This window comes from Felis catus, chromosome B1 (genome assembly GCF_018350175.1).
Source record: "Felis catus isolate Fca126 chromosome B1, F.catus_Fca126_mat1.0, whole genome shotgun sequence".
In the NCBI taxonomy this organism is placed as follows: domain Eukaryota; kingdom Metazoa; phylum Chordata; class Mammalia; order Carnivora; family Felidae; genus Felis; species Felis catus.
This window is the reverse complement of record NC_058371.1, coordinates 51,798,287-51,807,013: the sequence shown is the minus strand read 5'-3', so window position 1 is coordinate 51,807,013 and position 8,727 is coordinate 51,798,287. Positions and strand designations below refer to the sequence as shown.

The following is an 8,727-nucleotide window of genomic DNA, read 5'->3' as shown; positions in this document are numbered from 1 at the left end:
CTGGGGTAGGCATTGGGAAGACAAAGAGGAAAGATGGTCCAGCAGGGGAGATGATGCACAAACACATGGGAGAGTACTGTTCACACTCTGGCTTCCAGAAAACAGCGCCTGGCCCTGCCCAGCATAGGCTGACTTGAAGGTACAATATGCTCATGTGACAAATCTCTCCCAGGTGGCTGCTCATCAGTTCCTTGCCCATCCTTCCATTATCCCCAGTTCACCAACCATTCCTCTGGGACCCCTCTGTCTCCTCTCCTGCCTGAGGCTGACCTGTTCTGCAACTGTTCCCAGATATTTCTGGGAGCAGAGCAAATCCTACCAAAAGCAGATCACGTCCACCGTAAAAATAACTATTAAACAATCCAAGGGAGTTTGATTTTATTCCACTTTTAGCCCCATTAATGTCTCTGGGCCTTGCTTCTCTCACATTCTCTTTAGGGTCTCCAGGGTTTTCTAGGCACTGTCAACAAACCCAAGTTACTCCTTGGCTTTCTGGGTGGACCCCCTTAGGTCTCCATTGGCCAACTGCACTTGCCTGATCTGCCCCTTCCTCAGTTGGGCATTTCATTGCTCGGCTCTCCCAGCTGCTGCTTCAACCAGCCAAGTGTCCTCTCCAGGTCCCTTCTCTTCACCCCGTCCTCCTTCCATTCAAGACGGCATACAAGGAAGGAGGTGGTCTCTGCCATAGCCATCACCACCTGACATCACATTTTACAGTGAAAATGCATTCATAAGTAAAATTGAAGATGGCAGAAGATGGCCTTCTCAGCTCTCCATTGGAAAGGGTATAAGAGGGATTGATAGGGGAATGAGGTGATTCCAGTGTCCCAAACCCTTGCCTCACCCACCAAGAGAGCACATGATCCTAGAAAGGTAGAGCTATACTAGAGACTTCACAGCTATATTGATTTCCAGCCATTTCCTGGCATGTTTCAGGAGCCCTCAAAGGCTAGTGGTCCCTGTCACTGTGGCTGCAGAGGTGAGCATTACCCTAGGGAAAAGGAAGAAGGAAACCCTATTTCCTTACTGTCAACAGCTGGCTACAGAGCTCCTGAGGCTGACCCAACCCCACTGAGCAGGAATACATGGAAGAAACCTATGGGACAGGTTACTCCTAATTGGATAGGTGAAAATTACTTTTTTTTTTCTCCTGGCACAAAAGCAAAAACAACCTCCCCCCTTCTTTTTTATTTCACCAGGGTTTGCGATTGAACACATCTGATTCCCTGACTTTTAAAAAAATGTTTTTTTTTCATTTTGAAGCAGGTATTTTTTAATGGGGCTTATTTTTGGGTTTGAGATCACTGGGCTTCTTGCCCTGTGAATCAATGCTTGCTGCTGTGTTGAAAATGCATACATTGGTGACCACAGTATTAAGCCAAATTTAAACTCTTTAGTCTCCTCCATCTGTAAGTGTTATGTATCTACCTCATTATGATTTTTTTGGTTTTCTGTGCTTTCGTGTTGTGTACAATGTCAGAGGTGAAATGTAGATAAAAATATATATATATAAAAATATATATTTTTTGCTTTGCAATAAAGTTCAAAGCTATAACACAGAATATTCATAAAATGTCATAGCCTTTTATTGTGCTCTATCTCCTTAGTTGTGAATTGTCCTGGGGAGCCCTTTTGCCTATTCACTAGAGTCAATATAATTGTGTTTGTCATTTGATGAATTATTCTAATTATTTTAACTGTACTTTTTCAACACATTGAATAAGACACTAGGATTCTTGAACAACTCTTGGTTCCAAAGGTGCTTTATTTCTGTGGACTCAAGTGATCAATGGAAGGGGAGTGTCTCTGCAGACTTGAATCTTCCAGATAAAATTACTGATCTCAATGCCATTGGGTTTAAAACAAAAGGTTTGTGCATAGGGGGAAAAAGGAAACATTGGTTTGGCTTTGACTTTTTGAAGCTTTCAATATTGATTTATGTCCAACTTTCTTTTTTTTTTCTTTTTTTAATTTCAATTTCTTGGCATGGAATATGGTACTCACTGACACCCTAGCATTCTAGTCTGACCTGGCTGCTTTCAACTTTTTGATTTTGCTGTTTTCTCTAGGTTGATTTTGTGTGTTGTGCTATTTGGTGGTGAACTACCTTGTGCCCAGCCCTCACATCTTCTCTAAACTTTCTGGAACTCTTTCCATACTATGTGTTAAGAGGGATGGTGATTTGGAAACATTTGTAATCTACAAGCCAGCGATGCCATAAAGACTCAAAATTTTCGGAAGAATCCTGACCAATTACAGTACAGGGTGAAAGCATCTTAAATAGAAAATGCAAGGTGGATTGTCTGCAATTGATTCCCTTTTTCTATGTGTTTAAACACAATTATTTTCCTTAAGCTAAGCACATCTAAGTCGTGAGCCCTAGATACTTTGTATAGTTCAACAACCCTTGTTTTTCTGTGTCTTTTGCCAAAATATATAAGACATTTCTCGAACTCATTAAATGTTTTAAATAGGATAAAGAAAGATCTATAAGTAAGAATGAAAGATTCTTAAAAATGATAAATCAGCAAAACTCTGTACATGTTTTTATTATTCCCTAGCTCTAGAGAGAGCTAGGGAAAAGTAACTGAAGGGGGGAGAATCATTTCTACAAATGGTGAGTTTTCCCTTAAAATACATACAAAGACTACAAAAAAGGAAAACACTTAAGATTCAATTTCATAATATGTCTTTTTCTCTGCCCTTTTTTCTTCTGATGACCTTAAAGAATTGCGAGTGTGTATTAATAACAGACATTTTAGCTTGTATTTGGGGGAGGTTTGCTCTGTTTTTTAACAATGCTGAACCGGCACTTAAAACAATTCTTGCTAGGTTATACTTTGCCTATTCTCAGCTATTTCTTTTTATGGTATTAATGGTCTGTCTATGAATTGGAATGCAGATAATACATGTGTACTGAAGGTGGAACACACTGGTGTTGACTTGAAGGGAGGAAAATCCATTGATAAATATGTATTTCTATATATACCTGTAAGTAGGTGAGTGGGAATATATGATATATTCACTCACACGCACACACACACACACACACACACACACACACACAGGCACAATGACAATATGCTTCCAAATTTGGTTTTTGATTCTGAGGAATTTACCATCTCACTGAGCTTCCCCAGACTACAAGATTTCTTTTGAAATAATTAAATGCTTAAGAAAAGTTTTGATTTGTTTTTTTAGGTATGATAAAGCACAATTCTTATTATTCCCTGTTCTTTTGTTGACATAACTACTGCAGATTGAGAGAAGCCAGTTTTTAGGTGGGGTTCTGTGGGATTCCTTCTTGTAGCATTACCCTCCAGCCCACCCAGTGCCAAGAGAAAGTTCACTACATAGCTATCCACACCATCCTCTTTTTGCTCCATCTTCCTAGCATCTCAGAGTCCCCGGTTCTCCCACAAGGGACACCTTGTTTACTGGAGACTTTTCTGAAGCTTGAATACTGGGCTGACTTCTCTTTGCAGGCAGGTTATGGGCCATTTCCACACTTGGTGCCACCCTTCCTGGATTCTCACACCTATTGCACCTCCAAATCACTACTAAGACAGAGATAAGTAGGAGATTTCAGAGTGAAGAGAAGGAACTTGCTGCATCAAAAATAGAGACTTTTTAGATGTATGTGTTGGTAGCCCTAAGCACTGGGTTTACTCTTTTTCTTAGAGGGGAAGGATCTGAGTGGATCAAACTCTTAAAAGTAAACCTAGTAGAGGACATGACATGACTTCTGACCCAGACGAGCCAGTTTTGTCCATGTAGTGCTCCACTGCTGACACATGAGCATAACTCCCTTGGTTGAGAGGGAATCCGGGACATGTCAGAACAAGCATGGGAGTGGGGAAGGGGTGTAGAACATCACCTCATTGTGGAAAGGTATTGTATCTTCTCCCCTTTCTTTTCTGAACAGAGACCAGGTCTCTGCAAAGTGGGTTAATTTTCGGGCTTGACTGTTGCTGTAGGGCTGTTGTGGGAAGTTTTTGTACTGCCATGAGGATGCTGTGATCTTTCTTTCGTTGTTACTAGTCTGGATGTGATATTTTTTTCATTGTTACTAGTCTGCCCCCTTTGCAGGGAGAAGGCTGTCTTGGGATGTGAGTATTCTAGACAGAGATGCATTTAGTTTTGTTTATGGTTGTTACTTGGTCTTAAACTTCCAGAGAAATCTTTAATTTGGAATTCACTTCTGACTCGCTAGCTGCTTTCTGGATGCCCTGCTTTGAACAGGAACAACTTCTATGCTTGAGGAACTTTGAAATCAGAGGTAGGAGGTATATTTCAATGGGATGTGGCAAATGATAGAAGAATTTGAATGGTACAAATGATACCTGAATTTGAGATGTGGTACAGTCATGGTAGAGACTCTTTGACCTTGGATTTCTCAGAGCACTGGGTCTGCCATGCCCTGATCCTTTTGGCACGAACAAGGTGGCAGATAATAGATTTATTTTATTCCACTGGAGCTTTCTTGCCAGAACAGTATTCCCATTTCAAATTCAATCATTCACTTGGCTATCAAATATTTATTGAACACCTACTATGTCTGGTGCAGAGCTAGAACTGGAGGGGTTTTAAAGATGATACAAGCACTGGGTGTTGTATGGAAACCAATTTGTCAATAAATTTCATTAAAAAAAAAACTTTTTCCAAGTGATACTTGTAACTCTCAAAAATAAAATAAAATAAAATAAAATAAAATAAAATAAAATAAAATGTGAAAAAAAATAAAATAAAGATGATACAAACCCCAAGGAACTAAATATGAGGCAAGAAATGTACATAAATAATTACCATAATACAGTGAAAAATAAAGCCCTAAAAGAGGTGTTATGGGCTTCCAAAATAGGAAGTGATACTTTCAAGTAGAGGTATAAGAGAAGGCTTCACTAACATTTGCATTTGAATTGGGTTTTGAAGGATGCATAGAATGCATGAAGATGGTCAGTCTTGTAGTCATGTTACATTATTCATTCATTCACATTGATTGTTTTTTTTTATGAGGGTCTAAGACAATTTCCAGAAACTTATATTTAAACTATATTGTCTGTTATCATCATTCACTGTCTGTTACCATTCACCCAATTTGGTTGAGAGAATGGTCTTTCAAGCTGCAGCCAGTTATTCTTTGTTCAGTAATGTGATCCAGAGAGTAGCTCCCCCTTCTGGGTAACCTCCCTCCTTCTTCCGAAGCTTCAGGGACCGCCCTCCCCCCCCCCCCACCCCCCACCCCCGCCCGACCCCCGCAGCAGGGCTTGTAGATGTTGAGGTGTTGATGTGCATGGCTTGGTTCAAAGTTAGTTCCCTGCAGCTTTGTTGTGAATGTATAAAACCCATTCATCTGGTCCTTCCCACATGGCAGAAGCCTGGTGGAATGGAGCCTTAGAGTGGTGGTGATTTGGATATCTCTGTTGGTGAGGGTAAACCAGAGGATTGGAAGGTGTCAATTGGCCATTCTAGGTTTGATGTCTGGAACCACTGAGTTTTTAAGGCCAAACAGAAGGAATTCTTGAATAATGAATGGAATTTCTTAAAGCCCAAAGCTTCTCAAGAGACACAGGGAGGAGCCTACTCTGTTTCTTAATAAGATTTCAGTTAACCCTGGTCATGCCAACCTTCCAGAATATTTGAGACCACTGCAGCTTCCCATAGCTAGTCGAGCTCTGCATTCCTCAGTCAGCTCTGGGCACTCACTGTAGCAGCCCAGGAGCTGGTCACTATGGGCAGAGCATATGCACTAATGGGGGACTGAGTCTTTGGAGTCTGGGCAAAGACCCAGTTTCTCTTATAACTAGAACAGTGGTTCTGCGCCTTTCCAAGTACCACAAAAATATGGGAAAGATGGAAAAGGAGGCTATGAAAAATTGATTTTTTTCAGCTCCTTCCCCAATGGCACCTAATTCCCTCAGCCCTACACAGAGATTGCCCCACAGTTTGTTCATCTAAACTTCATGTTCTGAGATTTTAAAAAAAAATAAACATTTAGACATTGGATGAGAGATGCAAGGTACAAAGAAGCAGAGCAAGCATGAGAACTTACTCACAGATGGATCTATTCCTGGAATTCATATTTCCCATTCAAAGAGTGGGCTGGCCTTTTATAAAGACTTTGGACTCTTAGCATGTCTCAGTGGAAATGCAGGGGGTGGCTATTCTGAATACTAGAACCAATTAATAAAATACACAGGGTTTTCAATTGGAAATCCCTAATTCCCTTGATCTGGTTCATTATAGTCATTTAACCTCCATAAAGTAACTCTGTCGTTGCCAATCCATGACCCAGAATCTCTTTAGAACAGGTGGGATGGTGAGCCCCTGCATCCCTGGGCTGATAGACTAAGTGTATCAGCCCAGTATCCATTCAGAAAAGGTGGCTTCTATTTTACACAATTCACTTTTAACTCTAAGCTTCAAGTTATTAAATTTTGAGTATTCCCTTTCCCGCCCACTAGTTGTGGCTCTGCTGAGCCTGACTGCCTGTGTGGCCCAGGTTGAGGGTGACATCCAGACACTCACTGGCTCTCATATACCTCACACTCCTGTCATCTGTGTCATCCAAATCTTCATTCATCTCAGATTTAGCTGATGCCAGGAAATTTGCTCAGTGTTTTTCTATATGTTTTTATTTAGTTTATCTAATTTATTTTTCATAGTAACTTTATTATCCAGGGGGATTTAATACAGAGCTTTATTTCACAAAGGATAAATGGGACTTAGGGGGTTAAATGTTTTGCCCAACTTCCTCTGATTACTGACAAAACCATGATGCAAGCTCCGATGTCTTGAATAAAAGTCCCTGCCTTTTCCATCCCATCTGACAGTGTACCCCCATCTTAAATTGGTGAGGGCATCTTACCTTCCTGTTCTTTCTGCTGCCTTATCAAACTTTGAGGGTTCACCCCTACAATAGCACATTTATCTAAACCTACAGCAACTCCAAATAGCTTGATCAGTGCATAAACCACTCATACTGAGATAGCCTAAGAACAGGGGCTTTGAGGAATCAGCTTACATCTGACATTTGGAAAAGAAACCCTTTCCCTGATTTCCAACAGTTTTCCCTGAAAAAAAATGCCTCAAATATATACTATGAGAACTTACTTTTTAAGTGAATTGGTGTCCATCTGATTGTTCCCAGGAGGCTCTTTGGGCAGGGTCCATCCATGTTGTAGAGAAGGAATCAGGGCATTGAGTGGCACCATTATTTTTTGAAGCCCAAGGTGCTGAAAAGAAAGCAAACAGCAACACTTTGCATCTAGTAAGAGTTAGATTACTACAAACTGAATGACCTGAAGAACTGGGAGAGTCCTGGCTCTAACTTTGCTTCAGAAAGCTTGTGAAGATCTTGCTTTGCCTCATGCCAGCTCCCAAAACCAAAGCAATCTCTCCTGGAGTTAAAGGAGATTTCCTCCCTTGAGAACCAAGGGCCCAGCTAGACTCATGAGCTCATGCCCAGTATCTTTATTGTGCTCATTAATTTAGTCTTCTTACTCACTCAACATTCACCCAGCAAAGATCCCAGAGACTTGACTAGTTCCTGTCCTTAAGAAATTCACAGTCTGGTTGAGGAGCTAAAGCCTATATATCCAGGGCTGAAAGGTAAGACTGAAAATGATGAGCAGGTCTACAGCTCTTTGAGCAGAAAGGAAGAGGTGAAGACATGGGGCACTGAGAGGTCTCTGCTTTCATTTATCTTTCTGAAGGACTGCTAAGCATTCCTCATGGACAGCACAACCTGGGTTTGGGACCTGAATACAAAGTATTCCCTCTTCTTCCTCTCTTCTCCCTAAAAATAAGTGTGTATCAATATATTAGATCCCTTAATAGCAATTTTTTTTTTTTTTAGATTCCTCATGTAAGATCACCAAGATCCCTTTTCAAAATCAATCCTGTCTTAGGAAAAGTGGCTTGACAAGAAAGAAGAGACAAAGAGAGGAGAGTATTGAGATGATTCCCCTTTCCTTGAGATGGATTGCTCTAGAAAGAAAGAGGGTGCTTCACCCATAATTATGTTAGCCTTGATCTGGATGGAGACTTGAAAGTGATGTATATCAGGGAAGTTAGGAATGCACTCTGCCGTAGTGCCACTGCTGTAACAAAACAACATGGACTGGTTGGCTTACACAACAAACATTTACTCCTCATGGTTCTAGGGCCTATAAAGGCCCAGATCAAGGTGCTAGCAGATCTGGTGTCTGGTGAGGGGTCTCTTTATGGTTTTCAGATGGCTGCTTTATGGTTTATCCTCACATTGCAGAGAGAGCTCTGGTGGCTTCTGTCTTACAAGGGCACTAATCCCATCATGGGGGCTTTACCCTCATGACCTCATCTAAACCCAGTGATCTCTGTAGGGCCACACCTCCAAATTCCACTGCATTGAGAATTAGGGCTTTAATATATGGATTTAGGGGAACACAACCATTCCATCCATAGTAGACCCTATGGTCAGGACTTATGAAAGACCTGAAACTCAACACCCCTACACCATTCTAACTATTGCTCTTAGCCATCATTTCTTTATATCCACAGAGCATATGCCTCCATCCTGAGTTCATGGACTTACAGAGTTTATGTTAAGAAATATGCTATAAACATGTACATGGATTACAGAGAACTCGAGAGAAGGCCATTTTCTTAAGGACAGCCAAGAGAGAAATGGGGCCAAATAGCATGACACAGATCTTGTATCAGTCAACTAACCTGTAAAGTTTTCCT

General features: G+C 41.0%; 1 long non-coding RNA gene across 6 annotated transcripts in view; it reads right to left on the bottom strand.

The window, feature by feature from the left end:
* LOC102900242 overlaps window positions 1-8,727 on the bottom strand; it is a 79,243-nt gene that overhangs the window by 20,718 nt on the left and 49,798 nt on the right. For all 6 annotated transcript variants that reach the window (XR_006596560.1, XR_006596561.1, XR_002155856.2 and 3 more), the window contains one exon: window positions 7,114-7,235. This is a non-coding gene — a long non-coding RNA (uncharacterized LOC102900242). The remainder of the gene's footprint in view (window positions 1-7,113; window positions 7,236-8,727) is intronic.